We start from the raw sequence: 8,258 nt of genomic DNA on the forward strand, positions 1-8,258 counted from the left end.
CCTTTCTTCCGTGCCTTCTTATATAGCTCTTTGGCCTTAGGGTTTTTCCCCCTTCGGCCTTCTTAGAGTCCTACTCGAATACGTCCAACCTTCTGGGGGGAATATTCCCCCCATGCAGACGACGTGATCCCGCATGATTCTGCGGGCGTGCCTCGGTGATTGCGCGTGCTCGAGTGTGAGTGGTCTCTTGGACCCTTCGTCTGGCGGTGGACACGTGTCTCAGAGGCGACACGTGTCATGGCCCCCACCGAGGGGTTATTTTGGCTATATCATCAAGTGACCAAGAGAGAATTATCGAGGTGGAATTTTAACCCCAAGGGTATCATTTAGGGTTTCTAGGTTATGAGGGTGGAGAAACCAGTTTTCACATGGTGCAATTTGCTTCAGATCTTCACAATTGGTATAACTTGCATAATATTAGTGGAGGGGCTCACTCATTGTTTTGGTGCTCCTTGGGAATTATCTGTTAAATATATTTATTTAATTTGTTATGTTAATCCATTTTATTTATTTATTTATTTTGGATAAATTACTCCATTTACGATATAGTGTTCATTTTAACAAGGTTCTATGTGGTTCGATTTCAATTCTTCTGGCTGATACGTATGATTTTTTAACCCAATTTCGAAGAGATTGAAATCAAGGAGAATAGAGTTCTTGAAATAGGTGGGGAGCTATTTCACAATTTCCATTCCAATTGGTTCAATCTATTTCACGATTTCTCTCTCTCTTCCATTTTTTTATACCGTATGGATGAAGAATTGCCTTTAGATTGTATTTCATGGCTTTAAAAGCCCTTATTATCAATATTTTCATTATTATATGATTATCATCATTATTTTATTTACTATTATTGTTCTCATACATATTATTGTTATTATAATTGTTGTTTTTATGATTACTATCCTTGTTATTCTTATTTTTATTCTTCTTGTTTTATTATTATTGCTACCATTATTATCACTATTATTCTTCTTCTTCTTCTTCTTGTTTTTGTTCTTCTTATTATTTTCACTAATAGATTTATTATTTTTGAAATAGTTTCAGTTGATGCAACCAAATAATTTCAACTTCTTGACCAAAAACATATTTGTGGGCTTCTTTGAGGAAACCAATATGAAATTGATATAGAAGTCCAACCACAAAGAGTCTTGGGATGTGTGGTTTGTTTCATACATGCACAGAACTTACAATAACCGAGGTCTTATTTTTCCTTTTGGTTTTGTTACTGTCTGACTATTGAAGTGGTTTACAGGAAGAGGTTGAAAAAATGTTTGGCATTCCAGTGCAGTACCAGTGCTTTTGGCTGTGGGCCAAGGGTCAATACCATACCTATTGTCCAAGCAGGCCATTGACTTGTCTAGAGGAGAAACAATCTGTAAGTTCTTCCACTGTCACATCTTATGTTCTTATTTGTTTTGTTAGTTTCCACCACCTGTATTCAGAAGTTATCAAGAATCTAGCACTGTAATGTATTGCTTTATTTCTTGATGCTTTTTTCCTTAAATAAGATATAGTTATCCGGTCACCCATATTTCATAAGTTATTATGAATATAGCTATTTATGCATTGCTTTACTTCTTGGTGCTTTCTATCAAAGGGAATAAACAAAAAAGCGGGTGACCTACGCCATTTTACTTTCAAAGTGATACCATATTGTAATTGTCGTCCTGATTTTTGTCAGCTGGGATATGCATCTGTAGGTGTTGCTTTATCCCTTTATTTCTTTTCTTACTCGTTTAGGACACTGGATGTGTTAGATGTATACCACGATAGGGGGAGTTCCCCTATCATGGATTGTGGCTGTGGTCTTGCAGTAGACTTAGTTGTTGCTTTATACCTTTACATATTTCCATGCTAGTTTAGGACACCTTGTATCCAGTTAGATTACTTGTTATTTACTTTCCTAGTCTGATTAGGAAAGTTTTAGTCTTCTAGTTTATCACAAGGACTTAGGAGTCCTTGCTCTCTTGTAATCTGGAATGATATATATATATATATAGCTGAGATTTTCCCAACTTGCTCGTGCTAGGCTTCTTTCATTTCTCTTGTTTTACTCTCATCTCTCCTATTTTCATTTCTCCTATTTTGTTTTTGCGCGGATCCATGTAGCCGATGCTGAATTTGTAGTTTTTATATATAATGGTGAAGGGGGAGGCTAGTGTTGTCGACTATTAATTTCCTCTAGCAGTCTCCTCTCCTTCTTCAACTTCTCTCTCTTCTCTTGATCGTTGTTACTGGTTTTTGATTATGGTATTGTCACAACTATTATCATCATCCCCCCTGGGGACACTGGGTCGCATTAACTGCCTCATCAAACTCTAACCCTGCCTTCTCCTTTTCTTTCTTCTTCGGATTTCCTCCCCTCATGTCAATAGCTATGGCCTTAGAAATCTCCACAGGTACCTTAGGGCATGTAGCCACATCTTTGGCATGCCTTGCCAAATGTTGCTCAAGTCTTGTGGGCCCCCCAACCCATAATCTTCTTGTGACAATAGTTATACTGTGTTTTTCTCTTATCACCATCAATCGGGACTCTGTGCTTCCATGCAATGTCTCCACTATCTCCTACCCTATCACCTTTCTTGTCACCGCTCCTATCACATCCCCTATCACCTCCTTTTACTCCTGTGTCTCCCTCGTCACCCCCATATCACCACTCCTATCACGTCCCTTATTATCACTTCTATCGCATCCACTATCACATCCACTGCCTTCTAACCTTTCACCTCCCTTAGGTGATGCAGTTATGAGATGGGTCGAATAGGGATTTGTAATATATATATATATATATATATGTATATTTTTACTTTTTTTCTTTTATCATATTATTAGAACCGCAGCAAGGTAAGAGTCCAATTTTAATTGAATTTTGTCTTCAATTTAGGTTAGATAGAGCTAGAGTTCATTTATGATTTCAGTTTCAGATTAGGATTAGGAATTCTTTTGTTAAATTCTATATTTTTTTTTTTGATAGGTTTGTTAAATTCTATATACTGCATGTAACCCAACGATTTGGGACAGTTTTAGATATTGAATGAAAATTGAGTTTCGTTGGTCGTAGCCAACAACTGTGTGTGTGTGCTCTCCTTTTCTCCACCCCCTCTGATTTTCTCTTTCCTATTCCTAGGTATGATTTCCTCTGTTCTTCTTATTTCAGTTTCAACATCACCCATTATATTGTGCTCCATTCTGGGCACACATAACAGCCCCTTTCAGTTGGATCAAACCCCTCTAAAGCCATCCATTAATTGTGAAATTTTTGGAAAGGGTATACTTACCTGGACGATCAGGAGTCCTAGGGTTTTGGTTGCTGAAATCCCTCTCCCTGAGAATACTAATCTTCCAATCATGGCTGGCCCTGCAACTACTGCTGATTCCAAGTTTCAGAAACCTGCAATCCAAGTACTGCTTGATTTCTTGAGCTGTATTTGTTTGGACCAATTCAGCAGGCCTAGGCGACAACAAATCTGGAGGTTTAGAGTTGTTTGAGGCAGATCCCCCATGCTGCAGTTCGAGTTCACGTGCTTCCCCTTGGTTCCGAAGGTTGATGACGACCTTTATCGTGGGTATGTTTTAAGGTCGTTATATTGTACTTTCCAATAATACCTTTCACTTTCTCTCTTATCTTCTTTTGTCCCTTGATTTTATTTTGGTCCAAATTAGTCCTTACCCTTCAATTTTTATCACCCAACCTATCCCTTCTTTGGCCTACCATAGTTATTAAATTCGGATTCGGAAATTATTCGGATTAATGTATTTCATTAATTCAACGATTGAGTAAAAATATCAGTCAAAAGAGCGAAGATAATAAAATTCGAGTTCGGATTCGGATTTGGGAATTATTTGTTTACAAAAATAAAAAGCAGACAAAAAATTCGGATGTTATTTTTTTGGGAGAGGGATAGGTATGCTAGCATAGTACCTAGGAATTAGGTATGCTAGCGAATAGTGGCCGTCAAATGAAAGATAAAAGATCTCATCCGTTTGTAATTTTTGTCGTACAAAATTTGCTCAATACTACCGCTCCACGGTCTTCCTTCCCCTTTTCCTCACCGGCTCCGACTCCCGCAGCAGTTGCACTCTCTTTTTTTTTTTCTGGTTTTTACTGTTCTTCTCTCTCCCCCTCCCTCTGGGATTTCTTCGACCTCGGCAGCGGCAGCGGCTGCGGTTCCTCTCTCTCTCCCCCTCCCTCTAACCTTTCTTCGACCTCGGCAGTGGCTGCGGCAGTGGCTGCGGCAGCGGCAGTGGCAGTGGCTGCGGCAGTGGCTGCGGCAGCGGCAGTGGCAGCGGCAGCGGCAGCGGCAGTGGCAGCAGCTGTGGTTCCTCTCTCTCTCCCCCTCCCTCTGAGCTTTCTTTGACCTCGGCAGTGGCTGCGGCTGTGGCAGATCCCCATTCCTTTGGCCCTTTGGTGAGAGAAGCGAAAGAGAGAGAGAAAGAGCACTGAACAAGTCGGCAGCGGCAGCGTTCAGTGTGAGTTTCAGCACCGAACAGGCCCAAGTTGAGCTCAGTTCTCTTCTTCTTCTTCTTCTTCTTCTTTTTGGTTTTTGCTGTTCCTCTCTCTCTCCCCCTCCCTCTGAGCTTGCTTTGACCTCGGTAGCGGTAGCGGCTGTAGTCCATCAACAGCGGTGGGGCCAACTAGTTTGCTTTCTCAGGCTGGATCCGGTGAATGAATGATTTTTTCCTACGAGGAGAGAGAGAGAGAGAGAGTAAAGGTGTTGCAACCGTGCATTGAAAATTTGTTTATCTTCTCTCCATCCAACGGTTCAATTCATGTTGATCAAATCATACGGTCAAAATGCCGCTAGTATTCCTAATTCCTAGGTACTACGCTAGCATACCTGTCCTTTTCCCGTTATTTAAAATCTTTGTTTATTTCTTCTATGAATTTTTCTCTCTTATCAATGTGACAGTCGACCAAACTACGGTCACTAAAGAGACTTGTTGGATCCTACTCATTGGACCTTGGTTTTTTTCTGATGCTAAAAAGTGTTTGTTTTGTGTATGAGAGATAAAGAGCAAGATCTTGTGAGTTATTTTTTATTTTATTTAATTATTTTTTTTTAGTGTTGTGAGTTAGTCATCTCAAGGAGAAACACTTGTAGAAATCAACTGCTCTTAGATGTTTTTATTAATTTTCTTTCAAAAGAAAGAAAGCGTACTCGGTGCACGAGAGTCTCGCATGTACAACCAAAGAAACGAACATCAATAATCTAGTCTGATCATTTTATTCCACATAAAATCCCTAAAAAAATCTTGAATCTCGAAGCTAAGGAACGTCATTAATCTAGTATGTTAGCAAAGCGGCGTCGATCCAGGGGGATAGAGGCGAACAGGCTCTAGGAGGGGCTGACCAGTGGAGAAGAAAAGGGAGAGATTAAATTTTTAGAATTCAAAACTCCGGTTGAGCAACGTCACCGGTTAGTTGTAGGGGAGCGGGGACATTAAAATAGGGAAGAGAAACGGTGTAGCAGCGGTGAAATGAGGTTTGGATGTCTTACTTCGATCCAATGGTTTTATTTTCTTGTTTTTTGTTATTTCTTTAATTTGCTGATTAGATAGTCCATGTTTGTAATGCCCACAGCCTGTTATTTCATTTATGTTTTCTATGCAGGTTTGGTTAAGGAGAAAGAAAGGAAGGAGAAGATGAGAAGAAGAAAAAGAAGATGAAGGTGGGACTGGTTTTCTGCTACAGGGAAGAAGAAGAAGGAAAGGAAGAAGAGAGGGTCGGCTGCTGTTGTTTAAGGGTTGCAGCAGCAGGAAGAAAAAAAGAAAGGGAAAAGGAGAAGAAGAAGAAGAAGAAAAAGTGGTGCTGCAGGTTTCAGTTGTGGAAGAAGAAGAAGAAGTGAAGGAGGTTCGGTGGCTGTTGTTTAAGGGTTCCAATGGCGACAAGGAAAGAAGATAAGGAGAAGAAGAGATGGGAGAAGAGATTAGGGCTTGAGATCCTAATCTAAGGGTAAAAAAAAAAGCAATAAAAAGAAAACTAAATCAAATCGAACCTAGTAATGTAAATATATTAAACCACAAATACAATTGATTCATTAAACCAAGATATAATAGTAATAGAAAACAAACCAAATAAAAAAAAAAAAAAAAAAAGGATTAGCAAAAATCAACGGTTGGACCCAACGACCCAAATCAAACTATGTTGAACCCAATTAAAACAAAATAAACCCAATTGAACCGGAATCAACTAATTCACGTTTAATAAACCATGCTAAACCAAATTAAAGCTAATTAAACCTAAATACAACTAATTGAATCGGAATAAACCAATTTATATCTAATAAATCACATTAAACCGAATTGAAACTAATTAAACCTAATCTATTAAATCAAATAAACTAGTTCTAAATTGCAATTGGGAGAAGAAAAATACCTTAAACCCGGCTTTAATCAAGAAACAAAGGGAGATAACCCTTGTGCTTTAAGCCCCAAATCGAATCGAACCAGACTACATCTCCCGGCTCAAGGAAGGATTAATATGTTAAACTTTTAGACTTTGAGAATATTTGATTTTAGAGGGAAGAAGTTAGCGAAACCTTGATGGGGCGATCCTCTCTCCCAAATTCTCAATTTTTTTTCTCCTCCATTTTGGAAGAGAGGAAGGGCTATACTTATAGCCTTAGGACTTGAGACAATTCTCTCTTATTTCCGATGTGGGTCTAAAAAAATAGAGAGAATTGTCCAAAAAGGCTTGCTTTTGGACAAAGGGGTTTGGGCGCCATGTGACACTCCTTGGTTGCTCGGAATGGAATCTGATACCAAACTTTGGAGTCAACTTTCGGGGGTCATATCTTTCAAACCGTTAATCAGAATTCGACGTGTAATATGTCGTTAGAAAGCTCAGTCCAAGCACTATCCAATGATGTGAGACACGATTGTAGTCTTGACCGGGAACCTTTACGAAAATATGCATAAAGTAGGGACTCAGATCATATAATGAAAGAGAGAATCGAGCGTCGATTCATATAGTTCTCGCATCAAAGTGTAATGGCCGACTTGAGGGGACAAACAACAATAATCCACAACATCAAATTCTAATTTTTGAAAACATTTTCTCTTAAAAGTTTATAGGGGAAAAATTGTCGTTTTCTACTCTAAGCTTAAAAATTCTCCAAGTCTAAAATATCCAACATGTAATTCTTCATATTGTCATCATTGTCGGGGGGTGACAAAATTCGGTGTCTACAGCCTAACTTATGAAAAAAATTTGGTAGTTGCATGACTGTTTCGGTACAACATAATGAGTTATGTTCTCTCCATTAAAAAGAAGGATGTGATTTGACTGATCCTCAAGGTCTCCTATTAATCTCCTATCAAGTGTGGTTGGTCTATTAAATTTTGATAATTAAAATCGCCTCTATTTATTTCATTGTAGTAGACTAGCATTTTTAAACCATGTCCCATACCCAATGTCTATGGAGAAATTCTTGCTACCTTTCCAGAGACTACGTAGTTATAAGAAATTTTTACAAGTCAAAGAAAGATTGGAAAAAATTGGATTGAGATCCTTTGTAGCGCTACACGCCCTGTAGCACACATCCAATGACTAGGAAGCGCACATCCAATGATCAAGAATGCCTTGGGTTGCGCTTGAACGCCTTGGGCTGGATGTCTGAGCGTTCCTAATCGTTGAATGTGTGCTACAATCTTCTAGCGCCATAGAGGAGCTTGATCCGCAAAAAGTGGATTGACAAAAATAGATGTCTACATAGCTTGGTTAGTTAGACATAGACACCCATTTTGACCCTCACGAAAGAAAAATTGTTCCAATGGTTACTCATGTCATGACACATTTGTTGGAACGAAATACACGGCAGAATAATGAGATGTGCAGGCATGCCAGAGTTGTACAAACTCGAGAGAACAGTCATAGAATACTTACTGACTTCGAACCAAGGAGAAAGTGAGGTCTTTCCACGCCTCGATTGCTCCAATGACTTAAAATTGAAAGAAAACTCATAGAAATAGAAAAAAAAGGAACTTCATCCATTAAAATTGATTCAGGAAGAACACAATCCATTACATCAATCATAGCAGAGCAAAGGACTGCTATGAATATAAACTGAGAAAACCATGACGAAACACAGGCCGTCATGATCTTTGAGACAATCATGAAGAAGCACGGGCTGTCATGGTCTTGGGTAAGAAACAGACTAATATGTTAAGAAAAAACAAAGAAAAGATTAATCTTGTAAGGAAACATAAAGACAAAGAAGGAAAAGATAAAGAATTAAACTAGTCTACTTAAAAAG

Source organism: Macadamia integrifolia, chromosome 1 (genome assembly GCF_013358625.1).
Source record: "Macadamia integrifolia cultivar HAES 741 chromosome 1, SCU_Mint_v3, whole genome shotgun sequence".
NCBI lineage: Eukaryota > Viridiplantae > Streptophyta > Magnoliopsida > Proteales > Proteaceae > Macadamia > Macadamia integrifolia.